Source organism: Oncorhynchus tshawytscha, linkage group LG21, assembly GCF_018296145.1.
Source record: "Oncorhynchus tshawytscha isolate Ot180627B linkage group LG21, Otsh_v2.0, whole genome shotgun sequence".
Classification (NCBI taxonomy): Eukaryota; Metazoa; Chordata; class Actinopteri; order Salmoniformes; family Salmonidae; genus Oncorhynchus; species Oncorhynchus tshawytscha.
Window position 1 is genome coordinate 40,803,662 of NC_056449.1, and position 21,486 is coordinate 40,825,147.

At 40.4% G+C, this 21,486-nt stretch overlaps 1 protein-coding gene across 2 annotated transcripts in view; it reads right to left on the reverse strand.

The window, feature by feature from the left end:
- The window catches only part of LOC112241499 (vascular endothelial growth factor receptor 3), a 241,298-nt gene that overhangs the window by 87,328 nt on the left and 132,484 nt on the right, over positions 1-21,486 (reverse strand). For both annotated transcript variants that reach the window (XR_006079602.1, XR_006079603.1), the window contains exons 9-10: positions 15,024-15,202; positions 11,978-12,161 (exon numbers count right to left, since the gene is read on the reverse strand). The gene's annotated coding sequence lies outside the window, so the exon portion shown is untranslated. The remainder of the gene's footprint in view (positions 1-11,977; positions 12,162-15,023; positions 15,203-21,486) is intronic.

Genomic DNA, 21,486 nt, shown 5'->3' on the forward strand with positions numbered 1-21,486 from the left:
ACATTCTTCCGAGGACAGGAAGATCTCTGTTGGCCAACACGACCAGCATCTACGACCAACCTACCGAAGCGCAGCTCAGAGTAAATATTTAATGCATTTTCCTTTTCAAAATGGGTGGTAATTTAGAATTCATAAGATACTTTATTTACTATAGCATGGCTTCTCCCTTTGTTCCTCTGTCTTCCTGCTCTTTCACTGAAACCCCACCCCCTTTCCTTTGTGGAACCAGCTGTCATATCTGTTCCGTCCACTAGGGACGTTTTCCTTTATGACGTAATTTGTAATCAATGTATGATTCATTCTTTATAATTAGTTAGGTATTTAGTAAATAAATAATTTAATCCAATGTTGTATTGCTGATTCAACTTGTTAGCCAGGGTTTGTGAAGATCACCAAGAATTCTACAATGTTCAGATGAGACTGAAATAAGGTGACGATTAATGTTGACTGCTATTGATATAAAAGATTACCAGGTCTTTAAGAGTTTATTCGGAAGATAACAGCTCTATAAACACTATTTCGTAGTGCCCCAACTTTCTAGTTAATTACATTTACATGATTAGCTCCATCAGGTAATATTAATTACAGAGAAAGGATTTTATAGAATAGCATGTCATATCACTTAATCCGGCATAGTCAAAGACACAACACTGTGTAATACTGAGTGTGTTAGTATCCAGGGTATGTAATACTGAGTGTGTTAGTATCCAGGGTGTGTTAGTATCCAGGGTGTGTAATACTGAGTGTGTTAGTATCCAGGGTGTGTTAGTATCCAGGGTGTGTAATACTGAGTGTGTTAGTATCCAGGGTGTGTTAGTCACCAGGGTGTGTAATACTGAGTGTGTTAGTATCCAGAGTGTGTTAGTAACCATGGTGTGTAATACTGAGTGTGTTAGTATCCAGGGTGTGTAATACTGAGTGTGTTAGTATCCAGGGTGTGTTAGTCACCAGGGTGTGTAATACTGAGTGTGTTAGTATCCAGAGTGTGTAATACTGAGTGTGTTAGTATCCAGGGTGTGTAATACTGAGTGTGTTAGTATCCAGGGTGTGTTAGTCACCAGGGTGTGTAATACTGAGTGTGTTAGTATCCAGTGTGTGTAATACTGAGTGTGTTAGTATCCAGGGTGTGTTAGTAACCATGGTGTGTAATACTGAGTGTGTTAGTATCCAGGGTGTGTTAGTATCCAGGGTGTGTAATACTGAGTGTGTTAGTATCCAGGGTGTGTTAGTAACCATGGTGTGTAATACTGAGTGTGTTAGTATCCAGGGTGTGTTAGTATCCAGGGTGTGTAATACTGAGTGTGTTAGTATCCAGGGTGTGTTAGTAACCATGGTGTGTAATACTGGGTGTGTTAGTATCCAGGGTGTGTTAGTATCCAGGGTGTGTTAGTGTGTTAGTCACCAGGGTGTGTAATACTGAGTGTGTTAGTATCCAGGGTGTGTAATACTGAGTGTGTTAGTATCCAGGGTGTGTAATACTGAGTGTGTTAGTATCCAGGGTGTGTTAGTGTCCAGGGTGTGTAATACTGAGTGTGTTAGTATCCAGGGTGTGTTAGTAACCATGGTGTGTAATACTGAGTGTGTTAGTATCCAGGGCGTGTTAGTATCCAGGGTGTGTAATACTGAGTGTGTTAGTATCCAGGGTGTGTTAGTATCCAGAGTGTGTAATACTGAGTGTGTTAGAATCCAGGGTGTGTTAGTATCCAGGGTGTGTTTAGTAACCAGGGTGTGTAATACTGAGTGTGTTAGTATCCAGGGTGTGTTAGTATCCAGGGTGTGTTAGTATCCAGGGTGTGTTAGTATCCAGGGTGTGTTAGTAACCAGGGTGTGTAATACTGAGTGTGTTAGTATCCAGGGTGTGTTAGTAACCAGGGTGTGTAATACTGAGTGTGTTAGTATCCAGTCTCACCGCCTCACACTCTCATCTCCCTCCATCTCTTTATTATTTTTTTATTTTTTTTATTTCACCTTTATTTAACCAGGTAGGCTAGTTGAGAACAAGTTCTCATTTGCAACTGCGACCTGGCCAAGATAAAGCATAGCAGTGTGAACAGACAACACAGAGTTACACATGGAGTAAACAATTAACAAGTCAATAACACAGTAGAAAAAAGGGAGTCTATATACATTGTGTGCAAAAGGCATGAGGAGGTAGGCGAATAATTACAATTTTGCAGATTAACACTGGAGTGATAAATGATCAGATGGTCATGTACAGGTAGAGATATTGGTGTGCAAAAGAGCAGAAAAGTAAATAAATAAAAACAGTATGGGGATGAGGTAGGTAAAAATGGGTGGGCTATTTACCGATAGACTATGTACAGCTGCAGCGATCGGTTAGCTGCTCAGATAGCAGATGTTTGAAGTTGGTGTGGGAGATAAAAGTCTCCAACTTCAGTGATTTTTGCAATTCGTTCCAGTCACAGGCAGCAGAGAACTGGAACGAAAGGCGGCCAAATGAGGTGTTGGCTTTAGGGATGATCAGTGAGATACGCCTGCTGGAGTGCGTGCTACGGGTGGGTGTTGCCATCGTGACCAGTGAACTGAGATAAGGCGGAGCTTTACCTAGCATGGACTTGTAGATGACCTGGAGCCAGTGGGTCTGGCGACGAATATGTAGCGAGGGCCAGCCGACTAGAGCATACAGGTCGCAGTGGTGGATGGTATAAGGTGCTTTAGTGACAAAACGGATGGCACTGTGATAAACTGCATCCAGTTTGCTGAGTAGAGTGTTGGAAGCAATTTTGTAGATGACATCGCCGAAGTCGAGGATCGGTAGGATAGTCAGTTTTACTAGGGTAAGTTTGGCGGCGTGAGTGAAGGAGGCTTTGTTGCGGAATAGAAAGCCGACTCTAGATTTGATTTTCGATTGGAGATGTTTGATATGAGTCTGGAAGGAGAGTTTACAGTCTAGCCAGACACCTAGGTACTTATATATGTCCACATATTCAAGGTCGGAAACATCCAGGGTGGTGATGCTAGTCAGGCGTGCGGGTGCAGGCAGCGAACGGTTGAAAAGCATGCATTTGGTTTTACTATCGTTTATCAAATCAAATCAAATCAAATTTTATTTGTCACATACACATGGTTAGCAGATGTTAATGCGAGTGTAGCGAAATGCTTGTGCTTCTAGTTCCGACAATGCAGTAATAATACCCTCTCCACTACTGTTCCATCGATGTGGATGGGGGGGTGTTCCCTCTGCTGTTTCCTGAAGTCCATAATCATCTCCTTAGTTTTGTTGACGTTGAGTGTGAGGTTATTTTCCTGACACCACACTCCGAGGGCCCTCACCTCCTCCCTGTAGGCCGTCTCGTCGTTGTTGGTAATCAAGCCTACCACTGTTGTGTCGTCCGCAAACTTGATGATTGAGTTGGAGGCGTGCGTGGCCACGCAGTCGTGGGTGAACAGGGAGTACAGGAGAGGGCTCAGAACGCACCCTTGTGGGGCCCCAGTGTTGAGGATCAGCGGGGAGGAGATGTTGTTGCCTACCCTCACCACCTGGGGGCGGCCCGTCAGGAAGTCCAGTACCCAGTTGCACAGGGCGGGGTCGAGACCCAGGGTCTCAAGCTTGATGACGAGCTTGGAGGGTATGCCGAGCTGTAGTCGATGAACAGCATTCTCACATAGGTATTCTTCTTGTCCAGATGGGTTAGGGCAGTGTGCAGTGTGGTTGAGATTGCATCGTCTGTGGACCTATTTGGGCGGTAAGCAAATTGGAGTGGGTCTAGGGTGTCAGGTAGGGTGGAGGTGATATGGTCCTTGACTAGTCTCTCAAAGCACTTCATGATGACGGATGTGAGTGCTACGGGGCGGTAGTCGTTTAGCTCAGTTACCTTAGCTTTCTTGGGAACAGGAACAATGGTGGCCCTCTTGAAGCATGTGGGAACAGCAGACTGGTATAGGGATTGATTGAATATGTCCGTAAACACACCGGCCAGCTGGTCTGCGCATGCTCTGAGGGCGCGGCTGGGGATGCCGTCTGGGCGTGCAGCCTTGCGAGGGTTAACACGTTTAAATGTCTTACTCACCTCGGCTGCAGTGAAGGAGAGACCGCATGTTTTCGTTGCAGGCCGTGTCAGTGGCACTGTATTGTCCTCAAAGCGGGCAAAAAAGTTATTTAGTCTGCCTGGGAGCAAGACATCCTGGTCCGTGACTGGGCTGGATTTCTTCTTGTAGTCCGTGATTGACTGTAGACCCTGCCACATGCCTCTTGTGTCTGAGCCGTTGAATTGAGATTCTACTTTGTCTCTGTACTGGCGCTTAGCTTGTTTGATAGCCTTGCGGAGGGAATAGCTGCACTGTTTGTATTCAGTCATGTTACCAGACACCTTGCCCTGATTAAAAGCAGTGGTTCGCGCTTTCAGTTTCACACGAATGCTGCCATCAATCCACGGTTTCTGGTTAGGGAATGTTTTAATCGTTGCTATGGGAACGACATCTTCAACGCACGTTCTAATGAACTCGCACACCGAATCAGCGTATTCGTCAATGTTGTTGTCTGACGCAATACGAAACATGTCCCAGTCCACGTGATGGAAGCAGTCTTGGAGTGTGGAGTCAGCTTTAGGGTTTAAGAGCAGTTGGAGGCCACGGAAAGAGTGTTGTATGGCATTGAAGCTCGTTTGGAGGTTAATTAGCACAGTGTCCAAGGACGGGCCGGAAGTATATAGAATGGTGTCGTCTGCGTAGAGGTGGATCAGGGAATCGCCCGCAGCAAGAGCAACATCATTGATATATACAGAGAAAAGAGTCGGCCCGAGAATTGAACCCTGTGGCACCCCCATAGAGACTGCCAGAGGACTGGACAGCATGCCCTCCGATTTGACACACTGAACTCTGTCTGCAAAGTAGTTGGTGAACCAGGCAAGGCAGTCATCAGAAAAACCGAGGCTACTGAGTCTGCCGATAAGAATATGGTGATTGACAGAGTCGAAATCCTTGGCAAGGTCGATGAAGACGGCTGCACAGTACTGTCTTTTATCGATGGCGGTTATGATATCGTTTAGTACCTTGAGCGTGGCTGAGGTGCACCCGTGACCGGCTCGGAAACCAGATTGCACAGCGGAGAAGGTACGGTGGGATTCGAGATGGTCAGTGACCTGTTTGTTGACTTGGCTTTCGAAGACCTTAGATAGGCAGGCCAGGATGGATATAAGTCTGTAACAGTTTGGGTCCAGGGTGTCTCCCCCTTTGAAGAGGGGGATGTCTGCGGCAGCTTTCCAATCCTTGGGGATCTCAGACGATATGAAAGAGAGGTTGAACAGGCTGGTAATAGGGGTTGCGACAATGGCGGCGGATAGTTTCAGAAATAGAGGGTCCAGATTGTCAAGCCCAGCTGATTTGTACGGGTCCAGGTTTTGCAGCTCTTTCAGAACATCTGCTATCTGGATTTGGGTAAAGGAGAACCTGGAGAGGCTTGGGCGAGTAGCTGCGGGGGGGCGGAGCTGTTGGCCGAGGTTGGAGTAGCCAGGCGGAAGGCATGGCCAGCCGTTGAGAAATGCTTGTTGAAGTTTTCGATAATCATGGATTTATCGGTGGTGACCGTGTTACCTAGCCTCAGTGCAGTGGGCAGCTGGGAGGAGGTGCTCTTGTTCTCCATGGACTTCACAGTGTCCCAGAACGTTTTGGAGTTGGAGCTACAGGATGCAAATTTCTGCCTGAAGAAGCAGGCCTTAGCTTTCCTGACTGACTGCGTGTATTGGTTCCTGACTTCCCTGAACAGTTGCATATCGCGGGGACTATTCGATGCTATTGCAGTCTGCCACAGGATGTTTTTGTGCTGGTCGAGGGCAGTCAGGTCTGGAGTGAACCAAGGGCTATATCTGTTCTTAGTTCTGCATTTTTTGAACGGAGCATGCTTATCTAAAATGGTGAGGAAGTTACTTTTAAAGAATGACCAGGCATCCTCAACTGACGGGATGAGGTCAATGTCCTTCCAGGATACCCGGGCCAGGTCGATTAGAAAGGCATGCTCACAGAAGTGTTTTAGGGAGCGTTTGACAGTGATGAGGGGTGGTCGTTTGACTGCGGCTCCGTAGCGGATACAGGCAATGAGGCAGTGATCGCTGAGATCCTGGTTGAAGACAGCGGAGATGTATTTGGAGGGCCAGTTGGTCAGGATGACGTCTATGAGGGTGCCCTTGTTTACAGATTTAGGGTTGTACCTGGTGGGTTCCTTGATGATTTGTGTGAGATTGAGGGCATCTAGCTTAGATTGTAGGACTGCCGGGGTGTTAAGCATATCCCAGTTTAGGTCACCTAACAGAACAAACTCTGAAGCTAGATGGGGGGCGATCAATTCACAAATGGTGTCCAGGGCACAGCTGGGAGCTGAGGGGGGTCGGTAGCAGGCGGCAACAGTGAGAGACTTATTTCTGGAGAGAGTAATTTTCAAAATTAGTAGTTCGAACTGTTTGGGTATGGACCTGGAAAGTATGACATTACTTTGCAGGCTATCTCTGCAGTAGACTGCAACTCCTCCCCCTTTGGCAGTTCTATCTTGACGGAAAATGTTATAGTTGGGTATGGAAATCTCAGAATTTTTGGTGGCCTTCCTGAGCCAGGATTCAGACACGGCAAGGACATCAGGGTTAGCAGAGTGTGCTAAAGCAGTGAGTAAAACAAACTTAGGGAGGAGGCTTCTGATGTTGACATGCATGAAACCAAGGCTTTTTCGATCACAGAAGTCAACAAATGAGGGTGCCTGGGGACATGCAGGGCCTGGGTTTACCTCCACATCACCCGCGGAACAGAGGAGGAGTAGTATGAGGGTGCGGCTAAAGGCTATCAAAACTGGTCACCTAGAGCATGGGGACAGAGAATAAAAGGAGCAGATTTCTGGGCATGGTAGAATATATTCAGGGCATAATGCGCAGACAGGGGTATGGTGGGGTGCGGGTACAGCGGAGGTAAGCCCAGGCACTGGGTGATGATGAGAGAGGTTGTATCTCTGGACATGCTGGTTGTAATGTGTGAGGTCACCGCATGTGTGGGAGGTGGGACAAAGGAGGTATCAGGGGTATGAAGAGTGGAACTAGGGGCTCCATTGTAAACTAAAACAATGATAACTAACCTGAACAACAGTATACAAGGCATATTGACATTTGAGAGAGACATACAGCGAGGCATACAGTAATCACAGGTGTTGAATTGGGAGAGCTAGCTAAACCAGTAGGTGAGACAACAACAGCTAATCAGCTAGCACAACAACACCAGGTAAAATGGCGTTGACTAGGCAGGGAGGGTCTGATTAACTACACACAGAGCCTGAGTGCGGCTGGGGCCGACAAATAAAACAGAAACAAGCAGAATGGAGTACCGTGATTAATGGACAGTCCAGCATGCATCAGCTATGTAGCCAAGTGATCAGTGTCCAGGGGGCAGCGGTGGATGGGGCAGGGAAGCTAGACTGGCGAGTATTATCCAGGTTAAAAAAACTGGCTGGCTGTGCAGAAGGTAAAAGCCGCTAGCAGTGGCTAACAATGACTAAATAGCTTGTAGCTAGTTAGCTGGTTAGCTTCTTGAGGTTCTTGAATGTGTTCTAAAAATTAAAGGTTAGCAGGCCTGTGCTAACAAGCTAACAGTTAGTAGGCCGGGGCTAAACAAGGTAGCAGTTAGCGGACCGGGGCTAAACAAGCTAGCAGTTAGCAGGCCGAATTAGCAAGCAAGGAGATAGCAAGGACAAGAAAGTTAGCCTTTGGGGAACGTCGCGATGGGGTGAGTCTGTTTATGCCTCTTCATGCGGTGACATTGATAGACCGGTCGTGGGTCCGGGTATTGTAGCCCAGGAGTATGCTTCGGTGGTAGCACAGGAGCTCTGGCCGGGCTAGCTTCAAGCTAAGTGGATGGAAACGCTAGCCAGGAGTAATAATCCGGGGTTGCGGTTAGCTAGTTAGCTAATTATGAAGATCCAGCTGAAAATGTTCCGTTTGCGGTGGGAATCCGGGGATAAAAATAATAGGTCTGTTATGCTCTGGTGAGAGTCGCGTTGTTCGAACTGGCGAGAGCTTTCCGAGCTAAAGGTTAGCTGAAGACCGGTTAGCTGAAGACCGCTAGCAATGGTTTGCTGACTGATAGCTGGTAGTTAGCTGGCTAGCTTCAGTTGAGGGGTTCCGGATCCGAAGTAAATATAAATACTTCAGAAAAAAAAGCAGATCCGCGCTACATTGGGTGAGGCGGGTTGCAGGAGAGTATTTAGAAGTTGAGGTTTAGCAAAATGTTTTAAAAGATATGCAAAGAAAAATATGTTAAAAAAAACGATATATACAAGGGACACGACACGACGTCTGACTGCTACGCCATCTTGGATCCATGGCCAGAGGATGCTACCCTGCTCCCTCTCTTCGCCCTCATTCCCTCTCTCTGTGTGTGTGATGCTACCCTGCTCCCTCTCTTCGCCCTCATTCCCTCTCTCTCTGTGTGCGTGATGCTGCGTTGCCCTCTGTCCCTCCATACATCCTGTTGTTAGTCCACACACACTCCTCTCCTCACACAGACCTAGAAATATCCCCGGGCAGACACACACTCACACAGAACCTGCCACACACACACACACAAACATGCTCACTCTCTCTCACACAGAAATAGCCACATGTACAGTTGCAGCCTCATCTCCCTGTAAATGAAGAAAGAAAAAACTGTTTTATACGCAACAACAAAACTACTAAACTTTCTAGTACTACAAAACGATCTAGAATTACACAACTGTCTAAATGAATAAACTATCTAGGACTACGAAACAATAAATCGATCTAGAACTACAAAACTACTAAACGATCTAGAACTACAAAACTACTAAACGATCTAGAACTACAAAACTACAAAACGATCTAGAACTACAAAACTACAAAACGATCTAGAACTACAAAACTACAAAACAATCTAGAACTTCGAAACAACAAATCGATCTAGAACTACAAAACTACAAAATGATCTAGAACTACAAAACGATCTAGAACTACAAAACTACTAAACGATCTAGAACTACAAAACTACTAAACGATCTAGAACTACAAAACTACTAAACGATCTAGAACTACAAAACTACAAAACGATCTAGAACTACAAAACTACAAAACGATCTAGAACTACAAAACTACTAAACGATCTAGAACTGCGAAACAACAAAACGATCTAGAACTACAAAACTACAGAACGATCTAGAACTACAAAACTACAAAACGATCTAGAACTACAAAACTACAAAACGATCTAGAACTACAAAACTACAAAACGATCTAGAACTACAAAACTACATAACTGATTGGAACTACATAGACCGTGTATGTGTGTGTGGATTTTACAGAGTTGTTTGTGTGTGTGTTCAACTACACCACTGAGAGTATGTTCAACTACACCACTGAGAGTGTGTTCAACTACACCACTGAGAGTGTGTTCAACTACACCACTGAGAGTGTGTTTGTGTTCAACTACACCACTGAGAGTGTGTTCAACTACACCACTGAGAGTGTGTTTGTGTTCAACTACACCACTGAGAGTGTGTTCAACTACACAGCTGAGAGTGTGTTCAACTACACCCCTGAGAGTGTGTTCAACTGCACCACGGAGAGTGAGTGTGTTCAACTACACCACTGAGAGTGTGTTCAACTACACCACTGAGAGTGTGTTCAACTACACCACTGAGAATGTGTTCAACTACACCACTGAGAGTGTGTTCAACTACACCACTGAGAGTGTGTTCAACTACACCACTGAGAGTGTGTTCAACTACACCACTGAGAGTGTGTTCAACTACACCACTGAGAGTGTGTTCAACTACACCACTGAGAATGTGTTCAACTACACCACTGAGAGTGTGTTCAACTACACCACAGAGAGTGTGTTCAACTACACCACTGAGAGTGTGTTCAACTACACCACTGAGAGTGAGAGTGTGTTCAACTACACCACTGAGAGTGAGTGTGTTCAACTACACCACTGAGAGTGTGTTCAACTACACCACTGAGATTGAGTGTGTTCAACTACACCACTGAGAGTGTGTTCAACTACACCACTGAGAGTGTGTTCAACTACACCACTGAGAGTGTGTTCAACTACACCACTGAGAGTGTGTGTGTTCAACTACACCGCTGAGAGTGAGTGTGCTCAACTACACCACAGAGTGTGTTCAACTACACCACTGAGAGTGTGTTCAACTACACCCCTGAGAGTGTGTTCAACTACACCACTGAGAGTGTGTTTGTGTTCAACTACACCCCTGAGAGTGTGTTCAACTACACCACTGAGAGTGTGTTTGTGTTCAACTACACCCCTGAGAGTGTGTTCAACTACACCACTGAGAGTGTGTGTGTTCAACTACACCGCTGAGAGTGAGTGTGCTCAACTACACCACTGAGAGTGTGTTCAACTACACCACTGAGAGTGTGTTCAACTACACCCCTGAGAGTGTGTTCAACTACACCACTGAGAGTGTGTTTGTGTTCAACTACACCGCTGAGAGTGAGTGTGCTCAACTACACCACTGAGAGTGTGTTCAACTACACCACCGAGAGTGTGTTCAACTACACCACTGAGAGTGTGTTCAACTACACCACTGAGAGTGTGTTCAACTACACCACTGAGAGTGTGTTCAACTACACCACTGAGAGCGTGTTCAACTACACCACTGAGAGTGTGTTCAACTACACCACTGAGAGCGTGTTCAACTACACCACTGAGAGTGTGTTCAACTACACCACTGAGAGTGTGTTCAACTACACCACTGAGAGTGTGTTCAACTACACCCCTGAGAGTGTGTTCAACTACACCACTGAGAGTGTGTTTGTGTTCAACTACACCACTGAGAGTGTGTTCAACTACACCACTGAGAGTGTGTGTGTTCAACTACACCGCTGAGAGTGAGTGTGCTCAACTACACCACTGAGAGTGTGTTCAACAACACCACTGAGAGTGTGTTCAACTATACCACTGAGAGTGTGTTCAACTACACCCCTGAGGGTGTGTGTGTTCAACTACACCGCTGAGAGTGAGTGTGCTCAACTACACCACTGAGAGTGTGTTCAACTACACCCCTGAGAGTGTGTTCAACTACACCACTGAGAGTGTGTTTGTGTTCAACTACACCACTGAGAGTGTGTTCAACTACACCACTGAGAGTGTGTTCAACTACACCACTGAGAGTGTGTTCAACTACACCCCTGAGAGTGTGTTCAACTACACCACTGAGAGTGTGTTCAACTACACCACTGAGAGTGTGTTCAACTACACCACTGAGAGTGTGTTCAACTACACCACTGAGAGTGTGTTCAACTACACCACTGAGAGTGTGTTCAACTACACCACTGAGAGTGTGTTCAACTACACCACTGAGAGTGTGTTCAACTACACCACTGAGAATGTGTTCAACTACACCACTGAGAGTGTGTTCAACTACACCACTGAGAATAGTTTGATGGTGAGCCTTCTATGCAACAGGTGTTTATTTGTAAATGTTTATTGTTGTTTGTTTATTTGTTATCCTAATCATCACACACGATGAGTGTGATGGTCAGTGTTATGGTGATAGTTGACGATGAGTATGATGGTGATGGTTATGGTGATAGTTACCATTGACGATGAGTATGATGGTGATGGTTATGGGGAAAGTTACCGTTGACGATGAGTATGATGGTGATGGTTATGGGGAAAGTTACCGTTGACGATGAGTGTGATGGTGAGTGTGATGGTGATAGTTACCGTTGACGATGAGTATGATGGTGATGGTTATGGGGATGGTTACCGTTGATGATGAGTGTGATGGTGAGTGTTAAGGTGATAGTTACCATTGACAATGTGTGTTATGGTGATGGTTACCATTGACGATGAGTGTTATGGTGATAGTTACCGTTGACGATGAGTGGGATGGTGATAGTTACCGTTGACGATGAGTGCTATGGTGATAGTTGTGGTTGTGTTTTACAGGTGTGGGTGTGTCTTACAGGTGTGGGTGTGTCTTACAGGTGTGGGTGTGTCTTACAGGTGTGGGTGTTTGTCTTCCAGGCGTTGGGTGCTATTGAGGCCACAGGGGCTCCATGCCCTCCACTGCCAGGTGATGTTGGGGGCGGGGAGTCCGTACCCTGTACAGATGAGGGTCTGTCTGCTGCCACGACTATACGGGTTAGAGGGTGTCGCTATTTCCTTCTCAGGGATCTGAGGGGGAACTGGGGTGGGGGGGGGGGGGTAGAATGACAGGGCGAGACTCTAATCAGGGTATCAGACCATGGTCAAATACATACATCTAATATTAACAAATGCTTGATATAGCTTGAACCTTTTGGGAATATTCCATTTGATTTATTGAGCCTGGAAACTAGAGTGTGTGTCTGTTCACATACACCACTGAGAGTGTGTTCAACTACACCACTGAGAGTGTGTTCAACTACACCACTGAGAGTGTGTTCAACTACACCACTGAGAGTGTGTTCAACTGCACCACTGAGAGTGTGTTCAACTACACCACTGAGAGTGTGTTCAACTGCACCACTGAGAGTGTGCTCAACTGCACCACTGAGAGTGTGTTCAACTGCACCACTGAGAGTGTGTTTGTGTTCAACTACACCACTGAGAGTGTGTTTGTGTTCAACTACACCACTGAGAGTGTGTTTGTGTTCAACTATACCACTGAGAGTGTGTTCAACTACACCACTGAGAGTGTGTTCAACTACACCCCTGAGAGTGTGTTTGTGTTCAACTACACCACTGAGAGTGTGTTTGTGTTCAACTACACCACTGAGAGTGAGTGTGTTCAACTACACCACTGAGAGTGTGTTCAACTACACCCCTGAGAGTGTGTTTGTGTTCAACTACACCCCTGAGAGTGTGTTTGTGTTCAACTACACCCCTGAGAGTGTGTTTGTGTTCAACTACACCGCTGAAAATAGTTTGATGGTGAGCCTTCTACCCACAGGTGCTTTGTTTATTTGTAACTGTTTCTTGTTATTTGTTTATTTGTTACCCTTGATGATGAGTGCATTGGTGATAGTTACCATTGACGATGAGTTTGATGGTGGTAGTTACCGTTGGCGATGTGTGTGATGGTGATAGTTACCGTTGACAATGAGTGTGATGGTTATAGTTACCATTGACGACGTACAGGTATGTTATGCTCATAGTTACCGTTGACGATGAGTGTTATGGTGATAGTTACCGTTGACAATGAGTGTTATGGTGATAGTTACCGTTGACGATGAGAGTTATGGTGATAGTTACCATTGATGATGAGTGTTATGGTGATAGTTACTGTTGACGATGAGAGTTATGGTGATAGTTACCATTGACGATGAGTGTTATGGTGATAGTTACCATTGACGATGAGTGTTATGGTGATAGTTACCATTGACGATGAGTGTTATGGTGATAGTTACCATTGACAATGCTTGTAATAGTTATACAGTTGAAGTCAGAAGTTAAGAATGTGAAATGTCAGAATAATAGTAGAGAGAATGATTTATTTCAGCTTTTATTTCTTTCATCACATTCCCAGTGGGGCAGAAGTTTACATACACTCAATTAGTATTTGGTAGCATTGCCTTTAAATTGTTTAACTTGGGTCAAACATTTCAGGTAGCCTTCCACAAGCTTCCCACAATAATTTGGGTGAATTTTGGCCCATTCCTCCTGACAGAGCTGGTGTAACTGAGTCAGGTTTGTCGGCCTCCTTGCTTGCACACACTTTTTCAGTTCTGCCAACACATCTTCTATAGGGTTGAGGTCAGGGCTTTGTGATGGCCACTCCAATACCTTGATTTTGATATCCTTAAGCCATTTTGTCACAATTCTGGAAGTATGATTGGGGTCTTTGTCCATTTGGAAGACCCATTTGGACCAAGCTTTAACTTCCTGACTGATGTCTTGAGATGTTTCAATATATCCACATAATTTTCCTACCTCATGATGCCATCTATTTTGGAAAGTGCACCAGTCCCTCCTGCAGCAAAGTACCCCCACAACATGATGCTGCTACCCCCTGTGCTTCACGGTTGAGATGGTGTTCTTCGGCTTGCAAGCCTCCCCCTTTTTCCTCCAAACATAACAACGGTCATTATGGCCAAATAGTTTATTTTTGTTTCATCAGACCAGAGGACATTTCTTCAAAAAGTACGATCTTTGTCCCCAAGTGCAGTTGCAAACCGTAGTCTGGCTTTTTTATGGCGGTTTTGGGGCATTGGCTTCTTCCTTGCTGAGCGGCCTTTCAGGTTATGTTGATGTTTTACTGTGGATATAGATACTTTTGTACCTGTTTCCTCCAGCATCTTCACAAGGTCCTTTGCTGTTGTTCTGGGATTGATTTGCACTTTTCACACCAAAGTACGTTCATCTCTAGGAGACAGAACGCGTCTCCTTCCTGAGCGGGATGAAGGCTGCGTGGTCCCATGGTGTTTATACTTGCATACTATTGTGTGTACAGATGAACGTGGTACCTTTAGGAGTTTGAAAATTGCTCCCAAGATTAACCAGACTTGTGGTGGTCTATAATTATTTGTTCTGAGGTCTTGGCTGATTTATTTTGATTTTCCTATGATGTAAAGCAAAGAGGCACTGAGTTTGAAGGTAGGCCTTGAAATACATCCACAACTTCAAATGACTCAAATTAAGCTTCTAAAGCCATGACATCATTTTCTAGAATCTTCCAAGCTGCTTAAAGGCATAGTCAACTTAGTGTATGTAAACTTCTGACCAACTGGAATTGTGATACAGTGACATTTAAGTGAAATAATCTGTCTGTAAACAATTGTTGGAAAAATTTCTTGTGTCATGCACAAAGTCGATCCTAACCGAATTGCCAAAACTATAGTTCGTTAACAAGACATTTGTGGAGTGGTTGAAAAACTATTTTTAATGACTCCAACATAAGTGTATGTAAACTCCCGACTTCAACTGTTGTTACCGTTGATGATGAGTGTGATGGTTATGATGACAGTTACTGTTGACAATGAGTGTTATGGGGATGGTTACCGTTGGCAATGAGTGTTATGGTGATAGTTACCATTGACGATGAGTGTGATGGTTATGGGGATGGTTACCGTTGATGATGAGTGTGATGGTGAGTCTCCTCTCCAGCGGGGAGGCGGTGTTCTTGAGGAGGACGGTGTAGTTCCCAGCATCCTCAGGGTGAACGTCTCTGATCTCTAAGTTATAGTGCTGATGGAGCCGCATCCTGTTGAACTCTGGACGACGGCTGATCAACTTATCACCTTTATACCTGAGAGAACATCCAAACAAAAAGGAATACAAAGTTGAACTTGATATAGCAAGTTATTGTAGCAAATAAGTATTGTAAAATACATGCATCAGAAACAGGGTGCACTTTGGGATTTGTCTGATCAATATCAGCAAGCTAGAACAGCTAAATGCAGCAACATATCTAGCTAGCTGATTGGCTAAACAGAATGTCAGCACGCTTTTGTCCAGCAACAAACCTAGTTCTGAAAGATGAATTTAGAGGGCTTCCTCACAACAAACCTAGTTCTGAAAGATGAATTTAGAGGGCTTCCTCGCAACAAACCTAGTTCTGAAAGATGAATTTAGAGGGCTTCCTCACAACAAACCTAGTTCTGAAAGATGAATTTAGAGGGCTTCCTCACAACAAACCTAGTTCTGAAAGATGAATTTAGAGGGCTTCCTCACAACAAACCTAGTTCTGAAAGATGAATTTAGAGGGCTTCCTCACAACAAACCTAGTTCTGAAAGGTTAATTTGGAGGGCTTCCTCACAACAAACCTAGTTCTGAAAGATTAATTTAGAGGGCTAAAGTCACAACATTATGAAGACAAATATTCCATAGATAGTCAGATAGTTAATGTTCCATATCAGATAGTTAATGTTCCATATCAGATAGTTAATGTTCCATATAGTTAATGTTCCATATAATTAATGTTCCATATAGTTAATGTTCCATATCAGATAGTTAATGTTCCATATCAGATAGTTAATGTTCCATATCAGATAGTTAATGTTCCTTATAGTTAATGTTCCATATCAGGTAGTTAATGTTCCATATAGTTAATGTTCCATATCAGAGAGTTAATGTTCCATATCAGATAGTTAATGTTCCAAATAGTTAATGTTCCATATAGTTAATGTTCCATATCAGATAGTTAATGTTCCATATAGTTAATGTTCCATATAGTTAATGTTCCATATAGTTAATGTTCCATATAGTTAATGTTCCATATCAGATAGTTAATGTTCCATATAGTTAATGTTCCATATCAGATAGTTCATGTTCCAGATAGTTAATGTTCCATATAGTTAATGTTCCATATAGTTAATGTTCCATATAGTTAATGTTCCATATCAGATAGTTAATGTTCCATATAGTTAATGTTCCATATCAGATAGTTAATGTTCCATATTGTTAATGTTCCATATCAGATAGTTAATGTTCCATATAGTTAATGTTCCATAAAGTTAATGTTCCATATAGTTAATGTTCCATATCAGGTAGTTAATGTTCCATATAGTTAATGTTCCATATCAGATAGTTAATGTTCCATATCAGATAGTTAATGTTCCATATAGTTAATGTTCCATATCAGATAGTTAATGTTCCATATCAGATAGTTAATGTTCCATATCAGATAGTTAATGTTCCATATCAGATAGTTAATGTTCAATATCAGATAGTTAATGTTCCATATCAGATAGTTAATGTTCCATATCAGATAGTTAATGTTCCATATAGTTAATGTTCAATATCAGATAGTTAATGTTCCATATAGTTAATGTTCCATATAGTTAATGTTCCATATAGTTAATGTTCCATATAGTTAATGTTCCATATAGTTAATGTTCCATATCAGATAGTTAATGTTCTATATCAGATAGTTAATGTTCCATATCAGATAGTTAATGTTCCATATCAGATAGTTAATGTTCCATATCAGATAGTTAATGTTCCATATCAGATAGTTAATGTTCCATATCAGATAGTTAATGTTCCATATCAGATAGTTAATGTTCAATATCAGATAGTTAATGTTCCATATCAGATAGTTAATGTTCCATATAGTTCATGTTCCATATAGTTCATGTTCCATATAGTTCATGTTCCATATAGTTCATGTTCCATATAGTTCATGTTCCATATCAGGTAGTTAATGTTCCATATCAGATAGTTAATGTTCCTTATAGTTAATGTTCCATATCAGGTAGTTAATGTTCCATATAGTTAATGTTCCATGTCAGATAGTAAATGTTCCATATCAGATAGTTAATGTTCCATATAGTTAATGTTCCATATCAGATAGTTAATGTTCCAAATAGTTAATGTTCCATATAGTTAATGTTCCATATCAGATAGTTAATGTTCCATATAGTTAATGTTCCATATAGTTAATGTTCCATATAGTTAATGTTCCATATAGTTAATGTTCCATATCAGATAGTTAATGTTCCATATAGTTAATGTTCCATATCAGATAGTTAATGTTCCAGATAGTTAATGTTCCATATAGTTAATGTTCCATATAGTTAATGTTCCATATAGTTAATGTTCCATATCAGATAGTTAATGTTCCATATAGTTAATGTTCCATATCAGATAGTTAATGTTCCATATTGTTAATGTTCCATATCAGATAGTTAATGTTCCATATAGTTAATGTTCCATAAAGTTAATGTTCCATATAGTTAATGTTCCATATCAGGTAGTTAATGTTCCATATAGTTAATGTTCCATATCAGATAGTTAATGTTCCATATCAGATAGTTAATGTTCCATATAGTTAATGTTCCATATCAGATAGTTAATGTTCCATATCAGATAGTTAATGTTCCATATCAGATAGTTAATGTTCCATATCAGATAGTTAATGTTCAATATCAGATAGTTAATGTTCCATATCAGATAGTTAATGTTCCATATCAGATAGTTAATGTTCCATATCAGATAGTTAATGTTCCATATCAGATAGTTAATGTTCCATATAGTTAATGTTCAATATCAGATAGTTAATGTTCCATATAGTTAATGTTCCATATAGTTAATGTTCCATATAGTTAATGTTTAATATCAGATAGTTAATGTTCCATATAGTTAATGTTCCATATAGTTAATGTTCCATATAGTTAATGTTCCATATAGTTAATGTTCCATATAGTTAATGTTCCATATCAGATAGTTAATGTTCCATATCAGATAGTTAATGTTCCATATCAGATAGTTAATGTTCCATATAGTTAATGTTCCATATCAGATAGTTAATGTTCCATATAGTTAATGTTCCATATAGTTAATGTTCCATATCAGATAGTTAATGTTCCATATCAGATAGTTAATGTTCCATATCAGATAGTTAATGTTCCTTATAGTTAATGTTCCATATAAGAGAGTTAATGTTCCATATCAGATAGTTAATGTTCCAAATAGTTAATGTTCCATATAGTTAATGTTCCATATCAGATAGTTAATGTTCCATATAGTTAATGTTCCATATAGTTAATGTTCCATATAGTTAATGTTCCATATAGTTAATGTTCCATATCAGATAGTTAATGTTCCATATAGTTAAAGTTCCATATCAGATAGTTAATGTTCCAGATAGTTAATGTTCCATATAGTTAATGTTCCATATAGTTAATGTTCCATATCAGATAGTTAATGTTCAATATCAGATAGTTAATGTTCCATATCAGATAGTTAATGTTCCATATTGTTAATGTTCCATATCAGATAGTTAATGTTCCAGATAGTTAATGTTCCATATAGTTAATGTTCCATATAGTTAATGTTCCATATCAGATAGTTAATGTTCCATATAGTTAATGTTCCATATCAGATAGTTAATGTTCCATATTGTTAATGTTCCATATCAGATAGTTAATGTTCCATATAGTTAATGTTCCATAAAGTTAATGTTCCATATAGTTAATGTTCCATATCAGGTAGTTAATGTTCCATATAGTTAATGTTCCATATCAGATAGTTAATGTTCCATATAGTTAATGTTCCATATCAGATAGTTAATGTTCCATATCAGATAGTTAATGTTCCATATCAGATAGTTAATGTTCCATATCAGATAGTTAATGTTCAATATCAGATAGTTAATGTTCCATATCAGATAGTTAATGTTCCATATCAGATAGTTAATGTTCCATATCAGATAGTTAATGTTCCATATAGTTAATGTTCAATATCAGATAGTTAATGTTCCATATAGTTAATGTTCCATATAGTTAATGTTCCATATAGTTAATGTTCCATATAGTTAATGTTCCATATCAGATAGTTAATGTTCTATATCAGATAGTTAATGTTCCATATCAGATAGTTAATGTTCCATATCAGATAGTTAATGTTCCATATCAGATAGTTAATGTTCCATATCAGATAGTTAATGTTCCATATCAGATAGTTAATGTTCAATATCAGATAGTTAATGTTCCATATCAGATAGTTAATGTTCCATATCATATAGTTAATGTTCCATATAGTTCATGTTCCATATAGTTCATGTTCCATATAGTTCATGTTCCATATAGTTAATGTTCCATATCAGGTAGTTAATGTTCCATATCAGATAGTTAATGTTCCTTATAGTTAATGTTCCATATCAGGTAGTTAATGTTCCATATAGTTAATGTTCCATGTCAGATAGTAAATGTTCCATATCAGATAGTTAATGTTCCATATCAGATAGTTAATGTTCCTTATAGTTAATGTTCCATATCAGAGAGTTAATGTTCCATATCAGATAGTTAATGTTCCAAATAGTTAATGTTCCATATAGTTAATGTTCCATATCAGATAGTTAATGTTCCATATAGTTAATGTTCCATATAGTTAATGTTCCATATAGTTAATGTTCCATATAGTTAATGTTCCATATAGTTAATGTTCCATATCAGATAGTTAATGTTCCATATAGTTAATGTTCCATATCAGATAGTTAATGTTCCAGATAGTTAATGTTCCATATAGTTAATGTTCCATATAGTTAATGTTCCATATAGTTAATGTTCCATATCAGATAGTTAATGTTCCATATAGTTAATGTTCCATATCAGATAGTTAATGTTCCATATCAGATAGTTAATGTTCCATATCAGATAGTTAATGTTCCATATAGTTAATGTTCCATATAGTTAATGTTCCATATAGTTAATGTTCCATATCAGATAGTTAATGTTCCATATCAGATAGTTAATGTTCCATATCAGATAGTTAATGTTCCTTATAGTTAATGTTCCATATCAGAGAGTTAATGTTCCATATCAGATAGTTAATGTTCCAAATAGTTAATGTTCCATATAGTTAATGTTCCATATAGTTAATGTTCCATATAGTTAATGTTCCATATCAGATAGTTAATGTTCCATATCAGATAGTTAATGTTCCATATCAGATAGTTAATGTTCCTTATAGTTAATGTTCCATATCAGAGAGTTAATGTTCCATATCAGATAGTTAATGTTCCATATAGTTAATGTTCCATATCAGATAGTTAATGTTCCATATAGTTAATGTTCCATATAGTTAATGTTCCATATAGTTAATGTTCCATATAGTTAATGTTCCATATCAGATAGTTAATGTTCCATATAGTTAATGTTCCATATCAGATAGTTAATGTTCCAGATAGTTAATGTTCCATATAGTTAATGTTCCATATAGTTAATGTTCCATATAGTTAATGTTCCATATCAGATAGTTAATGTTCCATATAGTTAATGTTCCATATAGTTAATGTTCCATATCAGATAGTTAATGTTCCATATCAGATAGTTAATGTTCCATATAGTTAATGTTCCATATCAGATAGTTAATGTTCCATATCAGATAGTTAATGTTCCATATCAGATAGTTAATGTTCCATATCAGATAGTTAATGTTCCATATCAGATAGTTAATGTTCCATATCAGATAGTTAATGTTCCATATCAGATAGTTAATGTTCCATATCAGATAGTTAATGTTCAATATCAGATAGTTAATGTTCCATAAAGTTAATGTTCCATATCAGATAGTTAATGTTCCATATCAGATAGTTAATGTTCCATATCAGATAGTTAATGTTCCATATAGTTAATGTTCCATATCAGATAGTTAATGTTCAATATCAGGTAGTTAATGTTCCATATCAGATAGTTAATGTTCCATATAGTTAATGTTCCATATCAGATAGTTAATGTTCCATATCAGATAGTTAATGTTCCATATCAGATAGTTAATGTTCCATATCAGATAGTTAATGTTCCATATCAGATAGTTAATGTTCCATGGCAGATAGTTAATGTTCCAGATAGTTAATGTTCCATGGCAGATAGTTAATGTTCCATATAGTTAATGTTCCATATAGTTAATGTTCCATATCAGGTAGTTAATGTTCCATATAGTTAATGTTCCATATCAGATAGTTAATGTTCCATATAATTAATGTTCCATGTAGTTAATGTTCCATATCAGATAGTTAATGTTCAATATCAGATAGTTAATGTTCCATATCAGATAGTTAATGTTCCATATAGTTAATGTTCCATATC